Genomic DNA, 11,837 nt, shown 5'->3' on the forward strand with positions numbered 1-11,837 from the left:
TCCTTTGAGGAAATCTCCCTGATTAGAGAGAGAAGCCAAGGTGGTTCTTTCCTGACTCAAAAGTGCTCTGTAGGGACCTGCTGCTAGAAGCCAGGTTGGAGCCATGATGTTACCATGCCTCCTGTGTACACTGGCTGGGAGATGCTGGAGCTACTATGGGCACAGACACGACTGATCAGCCCTGTGTAAGCCTGACCCATTTGCACGCCTCTAAGTTCACCCCAGTGTACCAGTCAATATGCCTTTCTATTTCCCATTGTCTTCGGCTTGCAACAATTACCCTTGTAGAATAAAAAATTACAAGCAAAGAAAAATTGATATGAATAGTTATGCTTAGTAAAAAACTCATTCATGGAGTATATAACACTACCCTTATATCACAGAGTTAAATGCAAAAAGTAAAAGCATCGTATTGATTACTAGGAGAAACATAGATGTGCTTTTCAAGTTTCTTCAGACAATCTCATATTAACTGGATAAATATGGAGGATTTCTGGCTGAGTAGAGGCAGAATTATAATTAGAGGGAGGAACAGAGCCACACAAGATCCATAAGAAGTGCCATTTAGTCTTTGTAATGATTAGGATAAAAAGACATTAGAATTTATCGTATGAAATAAGCAATAGAAACATTGGTGGTCAGGTAATGAGATGATTGGAGGAAGTCATCAAGGTGTGGTAAATTTTTATGTCATTCATTCCTTTAAATGCACAGGGTAACCAAAGAAAAAATAAACAAATGGGACTACATCAAACTAAAAAGTTTTTGCACAGCAAAGCAAACTGTCAACAAAACAAAAAGACAACCTTCTGAATGGGAGAAGATACTTGCCAATAATATATCTGATAAGGGTTTAATACACAACTATATAAAGAACTCATATACCTTAAAACAACCCCCCCCCAAACAATACTATTAAAAAATGGGCAGTGTATTTGAATAGACATTTCTACGAAGAGAACATCCAGGGGGCCAACAGACACATGAAAACATGCTCAACATCACTACTCATCAAAGGCAGATTAAAACCACAATGAGATATCACTTCACACCTGTCAGAATGGCTACCATCAATAAATCAACAAACAATAAGTGTTGGCAAGAATGTGGAGAAAAGAGAATCCTCATGCATGTAGGTGGGATTGCAAATTAGTGCAGCCACAATGGAAAACAGCATAGAGCAGCTGTTCTCAACCTGTGGGTCGGGACCCCTTTGGCGGTCAAACGACCCTTTCACAGGGGTCGCCTAAGACCATCCTGCATATCAGATATTTACATTACGATTCATAACAGTAGCAACATTACAGTTATGAAGTAGCAATGAAAATAATTTTATGGTTGGGTCACAACATGAGGAACTGTATTTAAAGGGCCAGAAGGTTGAGAACCACTGGCATAGAGGTTCCTGAAAAATTAGAAATAGAGCTACTTTATGTCTCAGCAATTCCACTTCGGGGTATTCATCAGAAGAAATCCAACACTAATTTGAAAAGATTAATGTATCCCTATGTTCATTGCAGTGTTATTTACAAAGCTAATATATGGGAGGAAACTAATTGTCCATTGATGATTTGATAAAGAAGATTTGGTACATATACACAGTATAATATTACTTAGCTATAAAAAAAGAATAAAATCTTATGGATTTATGAAAACATGGATGGGCCTAGGCAGGGGTGGGCAAACTTTTTGACTCGAGGGCCACAATGGGTTCTTAAACTGGACCGGAGGGCCGGAACAAAAGCATGGATGGAGTGTTTGTGTGAACTAATATAAATTCAAAGTAAACATCATTACATAAAAGGGTACGGTTTTTTTTTTTTTTTTTAGTTTTATTCATTTCAAACAGGCCGGATCCGGCCCACGGGCCTTAGTTTGCCCACGGCTGGCCTAGAGGGTATTATGCTAAGTGAAATAAGCCTAACAGAGAAAGACAAATACCATATGACGTTATCAAGGGGTGGAATCTAAAAAACAAAACAAAACAAAAAAACAAACCAAACGGAGTCAGACTCATAGATGCAGAGAACAGACTGATGGTTGCCAGATGGCAGGAGTGTTGGGGGACTGGGTGAAAAAATGAACGGATTAAGAAATACAAATTGGCAGTTACAAAACAGTCACGGGGATGTAAAGTACAGCATAGGGAAGATAGTCAATAATATTGTAATGACGATGGATGTGCCAAGTGGGCACTAGACTTATCAAAGGGATCACTTTGTAAGTGATATAATTGTGTACCTGAGACTAATGTAATGTGAACTGTAATTGAAAAAACAAAAATAGCATAAAGGCACAGGGTTTACATGGCTATGTTTCTCTTGCTGTGCTGTAGTTCATGAAGGGATTCTAGTCCTGACTTAAATAATATCCACTCAGTGTTTATACTTTCTTTTCAAACAACTCTACAAAACCTGAAATTTCTTGATGTTGAGACTAACCATAGGGGTTTTGACATTTTATTCTGATAATGTTGTTTCATGGCTGGTTAATATACTGCTGGAAAACCTGATTAATTGGGTAGAAGCATAATTAGTGACAAATCTAAATTATTGAGTACTAAAAACCACTTGTCTTACTTTCAAAGAAACTAGATGATAAAATATGAAAATGTAGTCTAAGAGAATGTTTTTGAGAAGTGGTTTCAGTGGATAGAAACAATTGTAATTAGCCTATCATTCCAAGTATTTATATGTAAATGATACTTCTAAAGTACTTGAGCTTGCTTGAAAGGAATTACTTTTTTGAATTACTTACAAACTTTCAGCATTCTGTTCACAATGGTTTTTCTCTATTATTCTGTCCAACACACCATTTCCTCCTCATTAACACAAAAGTGAACTTCAACATAAGAAAATTTCAAACTATGGTAATCTACTTACAGGCATACTACCTTGTCTTATTACACTTCACTTTCTTGCGCTTTGCAGATCTTGCTTTTTTTTTTTTTTACAAATGGAAGGTTTGTGGCAACCAGGCCTCCAGCAAGTCTATAGGCACCATTTTTTCCAATTGCATTTGCTCACTTCGTGTCTTTGTGTGACATTTAAGAATTCTTGCAATGTTCCAAACTTTTTCATAATTATTATATTTACTGTGGTGACCTGTGATTATTGGTCTTTGATGTTGCTATTATAATTATTTCAGGGTGTGACAAACTCGTATAAGATGGCAAACAATTGGTAAATGATGTGTGTGTTCTGACTGCTCCAATGATGGACAGTTCCCTGCACTTTCCCTCTCTTTGGGCTTCTCTAATCCCCGAGACATAATAATATTGAAATTAGGTCGATTAATAACCCTACAATGGCCTCTCAGTGTTCAAGTAAAAGGAAGAGTCACATGCCTCTCACTTTATTTATTTTATTTTTAAAATATATTTTTATTGATTTTAGAGAGGACAGGGAGAGGGAGAGAGCCCACAACCTGGGCATATGCTCTGACTGGGAATTGAACCGTGACCTCCTGGTTCATAGGTCTATGCTCAACCACTGAGCCACACCAGCTGGGTGAAGCAGCTATAACCTTAATGTCAGAAATAGGAATTGGCAATCACGTACTCTTTTATTTTGACTGCTGATCATCCAAGATCCAGCATAAGTGTCAGTTCTACCTAGTCTGGCTGGTAAGACTGCCTATGATTTTAAATCAAAGGACAGTGTCCCTCTCCAAAGACTTTGTATCTCCTTGTTCCAGCCAGCAGCATCAGAGGAGAATCCTGTGGCATATCAGGGCAGAAGAGTGAGTCACAGGGAAAGTTTAGTGGTGATGCTAAGGGCACGAGTGAGTGATTGGGGGCTGCCAAGGGGAATCAGCTCCGGTGACAGATGTGCTCAGTTTAAAGAAGTAAATGCAAAGCTATAAGAGAAGTAACTTTTCAGCACAAAAGGCCTAGAGGCCCTTGAGGATAGATGATGCCAGAAAAATGTGAGATTATTGTGCCTGCCAGAGTATATTAATACTATAAATATAGATGATTTCCTGAGGAAAAAGATCCTTGAAAATGTACCAAATGTATGCTGCTGAATATCAAGTTAAACGGCAAAGACACAGTGTCAAGCGAGCATCAATTCCTGCCCCCCTCCTTCGTCACTGTACTGAAACATGGCTGGGATGGCTCATAGGTACCTCGGATTCAAGCGGGCCCCACACAGAATTCATTAATTCTTTTCTCATGCTCCCTTTCCTTTCAGATTCTCCATCTTCATTAAATGTAGGGCTAGCCATCCAATAACTCAAGAGCTGAATGATCAGATTCATTCTTTCATTCAACAAATATTTATTATAACAATCTGAAGTGCTGGGCACTGTTCTCAGCATTTATTATACATCTGTGAACAAAATAGACAAATAGTCCTGCCCTCCTGAAACATATTCTAGTGAAGGCGAGCAGTATAGACATTAAACAGTAAATTTAACAAATAAGTAAATTATATAGTATGTTAATAATTGCTGTGGAAAATCAGTAGATAAAATAAGGAGGGGTTCAGAATTGTGGTAAAGGATGGTGGGATGGATGGCTTGCAGTTTTAAATTAGGTGGTCACCGTCGCCTGAAATTGAATGAAACTCAATTCTACTTCCTGCTTCTTTTCCTCATCTCTTGCTGAGTTAAATTCTGTCCATCCTTCAATGCCCCTCAAATGGGATTCAAATGGGATCTCATCTGTGATGCCTGCCTTGATTCCTTCAATATTCCTTAAACATTCTCTCCTTTACATCCCCCCATATGGCTGTGTTGTTGCTCACCCCGTCTCTCCTCTGAGTTGTGGACAGTTCCTGGCCCTGGTCCTGGGCAGTCTGACAGTTTCCCACCTCAAGGGCTTACATCTCAGTTTCTCTCTTTGGAACTTTCTCTAATGCTAGTGCTGAAAGTATAAGGAATCCCTGAAGTGCTGGGGATTTCACAGCCCGGATATAATCCTCAAACAGGGAGAGTTGGGAGTGTGTAGGTAACTACCACAGGTTCCCAAGCCCCTAGGGGAAGTAATTTTGAAGTTTATTCCACAAAATTCCTCCCAATGGGATTAAGCATCAGTTGCCCATCATGTCTGTTTTTTAATGCACCATCTACTGGTGTTTTGCCCTCCCTGTACCTTTCACTTGTGCTTTCTATACTCACTTTGTCAATAACCTACCCACACCCCAACCCTTTAGGGAAATCTAAATTCAAACACTTCGGCATTTCAATTCTAAACTCCTTATGATCTTACTGGATTTTTCTTTACATTATATTATTTATGGGCATTTGCCACTTCTACTAACTTGTAAGTTCCCCAATTTACATCCTAAAAATTCTATATTCCTAAACATAGCTTTTGACCTTTAACCCAAAATATTAAGTTATCTATATATTTGGTGAAGGCAACTTTGGTTTAGTTAACCAATACCTGGATTTAGATTGTGGCTCTATCATTTAAAAATTGTATTTGTGAGCACAGTTCTCTGTCTCATATTTCTCATTAGTAAACTGGCGATAACATACCTACCTTGTCGTTTGTTCTGAGGATAAAATGAGAAAATGTATGCAAAAGTCTTATCATACTATCTGGCATATATTAGACACTCAATCAGTATAAGTCTTTCCATGCCTCTCCCTACCTTTTTCTCTTGCTAAATTTAATTTTTTAAAACAAAGGAACTGGAACAGGAATAGTAGAATTTCAAGTCTGATTGTTATTAGCATGTTAAATCAGAGGCATTTCATCTGAGTAAGAAGTATATCAGAAACTGATCATGTTTCTTTATTTTCCTATTCCTTTTAACTCAGTAAAGAATTTGGCATGCTATATGACAAGCTTCCATTTATCTCTTCAAAGTATGTGATATGTATATTGTAGAAATACTCTAACAACAAAATAATCACTTTGGCCAACTACTAGTAGTTACCTAGGGCAGATGTGTGCAAAAGATGTATTACATTATTTTCAGCATGTGTTTGCCAATCAAAAAATGTGTTAATCATTAGATACTCATTTTCCCCCTAATCTTTATCTTAAAATAATGATGTCCGGACAGGAACCCAATATTATAAGAAAATATTGCTAACCCACTAATAACTACAGATAGTGAAATATTTTCAGAATTTTAACTTAAGAAATACTTCCCACATATTCAAAATCCTCTATCAGGTGCTTAAAGAACACGGAGAAGAGTAAGTGTAGGGGCAAGACTTAGAATTATACATAATACTATTGCATGGGGTCAAATCCGTGTCACGAGAAAAGTATGGCCTCATTGCAATATGGGTTCAAAAGAGGAAAGTATAAGAACTGTTTCAGGAGTCAGGAAACCCTCATGAGGCTATAAGATCTGAGATGAGTGTATCCTAAGAATTTTAGTTTGCAGAATGAATAGAGGGTATTTCTGAAATGAAAGGCAACCTAGACAAAGATATGGTAATGAGAACTAAAAAAATACATCCCAAAACAGATTATAGTCTTCCAGTTTGGCTCAAAAGTAAATTGTATTGAAACAAGTTGTAGATGGGAGGGAGGAGGTGAGCAATAAGGTAAAAAATCTTAAAAGCCACAGAGAGATTTGTATTTAACTTCCATACAGGGGGATGCTTTTAGCAGAAAGTAACTGAAAACTCCACCTAACTTATTTAAATAATGAAGAAAATTGATTATCTAACACAAACAGAAAAATAAACTAAGTAGCTGAATAAAGAATAGAAAAACAAGGCTCTGGAGACACATAGCAGGACTTAGTATGTAAGTGAATATTTATTAGAGGCTGGTGATCACAGTGTTCATGAATTTAAAGTGACATTAATTACATCAATTTCCCCAGTTGTGTGATTTTCTCAGTAATTCTCATTATTTATGTTGAGATTAGAAACTAAAATGGCTCTGGCCTGTGTGGCTCGGTTGGTTGGGCATCGTCCCATGCACGGAGAGGCCACCTGTTCGATTCCCAGGCAGGCACATGCCCGGGTTGCGGGCTCAATCCGAAGTATGGAGTGTGTGGGAGGAAATGGATCAATGTTTCTCTCATTGATGTTTCACTCTCTCTCCCCCTTTCCCTTCCTCTATTTCTAAAAAAATCAATAAAAATATATTAAAAAAACCCTAAAATGATGTCCTGTATGCACATATCATAAAAATGAAATTTATAATGTTTAAATGGGTCAAAGTTATCAGTTGCTCCTGAGCCTCTCTTACTGAGCACCTGTTATGTGTCAGGTACTAAAGAGTCAAAGATACGTCATGGTCCCTGCTGTGAGAAACCCACACTATGGTAGTGCCACAGGCATTTACAAAATAACTGCAAGCCACTCACATCAGCATATACGAGCATGCTGGTCTAGGCCATGTAAACATAGGATCTTAAAGAATTCATAGCAACTCTATGATTAAAAAAAAAAAACCACACCAAAAGGTAGCATTCTCTGATATTTATAGGGTTATACAAGCTAGTATTTCTTACCCTCTAGTCCCCTCATTACATGATAAATATTGGATGTATTTCTTTTAAATAATTGTCGAAACAGCCTGATATTCTGTTTCCTACATGTCAAAATCTCTGAAGGTAAATGACACATGCCCTGAAATTATAAATACTAATTCTATGTTTTATATGTACATTCTGCCTCAATATGTGCTACATTCTGTGCTAAGCATTTGATACACACTATGTCATTATAGCATCATACATACAAGAAAAATGTACATGTCATCATTAACTTTTTTTTCAGATAAGGAAATGAATCCAACAGAAGTAGGTAAATTATTTGGGGCCACAGTTTGAAACTGACAAAATTAAACTAGGGTGTACATCGGATCGGTCTACCTCAGTCTGTACTTTTAAGAGATGCCTCTCTAATTCCACTTTGATAAATATTTTTAGGAATTGTTTTAAATGTTATACATTCTTCACTCCTGCTCCCCATCCACTGCCTCTGCCCCATGCCAACAAAGGACATAACATTTTTGTACCTGTTATCTCCAAATAAATGCCTACTGTGCTATTCATTCCCATTAAAATGAGCTTACAGTGTGTTTGCCCATAGAATTTCTGAGGGCAGACATCTTGTCTTAATTTTCATACTTATCCTTGTCTCCTGATTTAGTTCCTCACAGAGTTAGAGCTGAAGGGAAAAAAAAAGTCTGTCTGTCTGAGCTAAAGATTGAATATAATACTGTGGTGGGAGTTAAAGTGGTTGTGGCTCTAGGCTGAGACAGAGCATGATGACGTCTGGAAGCTCTGACCCAAACCCTCAACAATGCCTGGTGAGTGGTAGAGAGGGATGCTTCAGACACTGACATCGCCTCCAGGATATTCTAATTAATGATGGAGTGCCTTGGAAAAAACGGTGAGCTCAATGAGTAGGGGGGTTCTGTGACTGTCATTTAAGGTCAGGCTTTTCTGAGTAGAAGTGGCCAAGATAAGTGAGGCAGTGGCTCTTATGTTCTCGTATAGCATGGTGGTTCCACCACTGACTGATAAGGCTCTTACCTCATGGAAGTGGGAGAAAGACAGAGACACAGGCAGAGAGAGAGAAAGACTGAAAGACTGAACCCGCCAGCTGCTTCCAAGGGTAGCAAGTTAGTTCTAGAAATCTTACATTCCTTACAATATATTTTCCTCCCAGGGTTGATTTCAAGGGAAAAATATGTATATATCTTGTGAAAAAACCTGGAGTTCTGCCCATTATGCAGAAAATGTCAAATTAATGATACTTATTGATATTGTGACATTTTAAAACTGATCAGGAATTATGCCTTGTTTACTTGTATGTCCCTGATGACAAATCTGAGTTCTACTTAGATTAGTAAATCAAGAAAGAACTAATAAAAGTGATAGAATTTTTCTATTCTTTTGTCTTTCATCTTCCAAGGACTTTAGGAAGCTGAAGTTATGCATCAGCAGATTTTTCTAATCACCTATAGAAATCATTGAGAAAGCTCTGCAACAAGTATGGTTAAGACACACGTTTATATTTTAAATTATTAATCACATATATTTAGTTGAATTGACTTTTTATTTACTACTTGTCTAAGTGACAGTAAACATAATTATTCTCATTATAAACTAATTTGAGAAGGTAATTTTCCAATTAATAAATATACACTAAAGTAAATTGTATTATGATAAAATAATTATAATAGCTGTCAACAGTTTTGGAAAAAAAACAAAGGCATTTATTAGTGGCAAGATCTAATAAAAAATCTGATGGGCTGTAAACCAGAAAAATTGATAAGCACAGTTCCCCTCACAAGAACAATTTGTTACTGATGATGAGAAATAATCAGAATGAAATTTGTGAGATTCATAGTGAAAGCCCTCAGGGTAAAATTAATTTTTTTATAACACAGTTTAAAGGCAAACAAAAGGAAATTGCTTGGGCCAGATGGGATGGGAAAAACACTGTGGATAAAAATGAGCATCTCTTTTCTGCTTACAAATATCTGCATTAACATGGTACCAGCATGTCTAGTTACTGGAATAAAGGTTTGATGGTTGCACAAGTTTTAAAAGGTTTTCTCCTTTTTAAATGGACTTTGTCAACACAAGAAAGTACTTTAAGAAATATATTAAGCCTGGCACTTACTATCTCAGCACATTTTATTCTCTTTGAATGATCATTGCAGGTGAAACAGGAAGCATACAATGGATAAATCACTGGATTTTGAGTCAGAGAACCACTATGTATATGCTGGTTCAACCACAACGAGTGAAGGAGGGTAGGCAAGTCAAACTCTTCAACAGACAATTTATTCATTAGTAAATTGAGAATAGGAATACCCGCCCGTCCATTGTCTAAACTCCGTGAGGATTAAATGAGATAATGAAGGTAAATATTTATTGAAAACCATAATGCATATGCATGTAAACTTTGATTTTGTGGCTTATTTTTCTGTAAATGGTCTGGAAATGATCTCCAACATTGTCCAGTATTCTATCTAAACTGTGGGTTCACAGATGCTAGCTTCCTTCTTGTTGTAATCTCATGCATTTTTATGCATAACATTTCAAATGGAATCACTGAGGATGCATTTGATGATCTCGCTCTGCTCTAAGCACCTATAATGGCTGCTTAGTATTTATCATATGCCACCATTTATCTTCATATTCCTATGTCCTCTCTATGTGTCTGTAACCTAAACTCTTGAATATTAATAATATTACTAGTAATAGCTAACACTTATTGCTTATTAATGCCAGGACTTGACTGAGCTAAGCATCTTAAAAAGATTATCAAATTTAGCAAGAAGCATAAAATGCATCATATTTTTTAGTGGGGTCACATCATACATCTATTATATAATGTGAATTAACATTTCACACTTAGCAGCTTCCACTCTCCAAAAAATGAGAGATTAAAAAGCTATAGATTTACAAATTTATGTAGTGCAAACATTTGTCCTATCTTATCATTCAATGAGCTTATGCCCCAGAGTAAGAGTGAGAGTGAATATGCTCTCTCCCCTCCTGAAGTCACTTCCCATAGATGTCTCATAGTGTGAGCATCAAATTGTGGAAAGTATGATTATAATGTCTAAAGATAGATTGTTTTGTATAATATGGACTTGAATGTAGGCTATATAATTTATCTGATATCAAACTGAGGAAAGTGTCAATGCTAGAGGAACATGTGGTTCTACTAGATTTCTTAAGAGAGGATGTGTTAGTTTCCAATGTGGAACCTTCCAAGAAATTTTCAAGGCTCATTTGACTCTATACAGGTTTTTCCATACCATGTTGAGTCATCAATGAAGTGGGAAGTCAGGGCATCAGCTGGAAGTGAGAAGAGAAAGGGGTTCTGAAAGTTTCAGCAGACAGGGAGGGAAACAGGGGACAGGGTTAGTGGTGTGGCAAAGTTGGGGAGTACATGAATGAGGGAAATGTTGTAGGTTGGTCAGCTAGGTAAGAGTATTCTATGATTTTGTGATTTTAAATTCAAAGTGTGACACATTAGCATGAATGTGCTTTTTCTCCCAATACATTTAGCTGCTCAAGTATAGAGCGAGAAGTAGGTACAGGATTGTGATTAATAGGAGTAAGGGTTTTGCCCTGTTAGTTCTTCAGAGGTAGAGAGAGGGAAGGGAAACATGAGGTTATTTTAATGCTGGCCCATGGACCTAAGCTGGGTAAGAGGAAAGTGAACACATGGGTTGGGGGTGTGAACAATGGAGTAGGGTCAATGTATTGAAAATCCTAATGTGGACAAAAAATCTTAGAGTGGGAGTAAAGGAAGAGATATGCTAAAAATTCAAGAAGTGTTTGTCCTAGAGTGGAGTGCTAGAAATAGAACAAATCTGAGCTGACCAAGGGAACGGGTGGTTGAAGTGGGGTAGACAATAAATGTCTACTATTATAACAACAGCTTTATTATTCCAGCCCCTCCATTCAAAGACAAACTTTAAAGAGCCATAAAACAACATTTTCAGCAAATGTCTATTTGGAATCTGCAGCAAAAATTTCAAATTAATCTCTGAACTGCAAACACTTTTTTTCTAGACCAGTTCTGTCTACCATTGTGTCCAGAACCTCTTTGCCTGTTGGCATAGATAATAAACAACATCTGCAGACCTGATTGAGTCTCTTTGTGATCCCTACCAACATCAAAGGCTGACATTGAGTCAGTATGTACAGGTATGACCATACCAAAAGTCAAAGGAATAAAATAAGTGTATACAATTTGAAAAACAATTGCTACTGCAAGGCTTCCCCATGCCCACTGCTTAGCTCACAAATCCTTTTTTATTTTTTAATCAAGCCATTTTTGTGAGAACACTTTGGACCTTCCCATAATATAGGGGAAGTGTTAAAATCTCGCCCAGAAAGAGCTTCCAGGACCCAATTCCAACATTCTTTTTAAAAAATTTTATC

This window comes from Myotis brandtii, unplaced genomic scaffold (genome assembly GCF_000412655.1).
Source record: "Myotis brandtii unplaced genomic scaffold, ASM41265v1 scaffold13, whole genome shotgun sequence".
Taxonomy (NCBI): domain Eukaryota; kingdom Metazoa; phylum Chordata; class Mammalia; order Chiroptera; family Vespertilionidae; genus Myotis; species Myotis brandtii.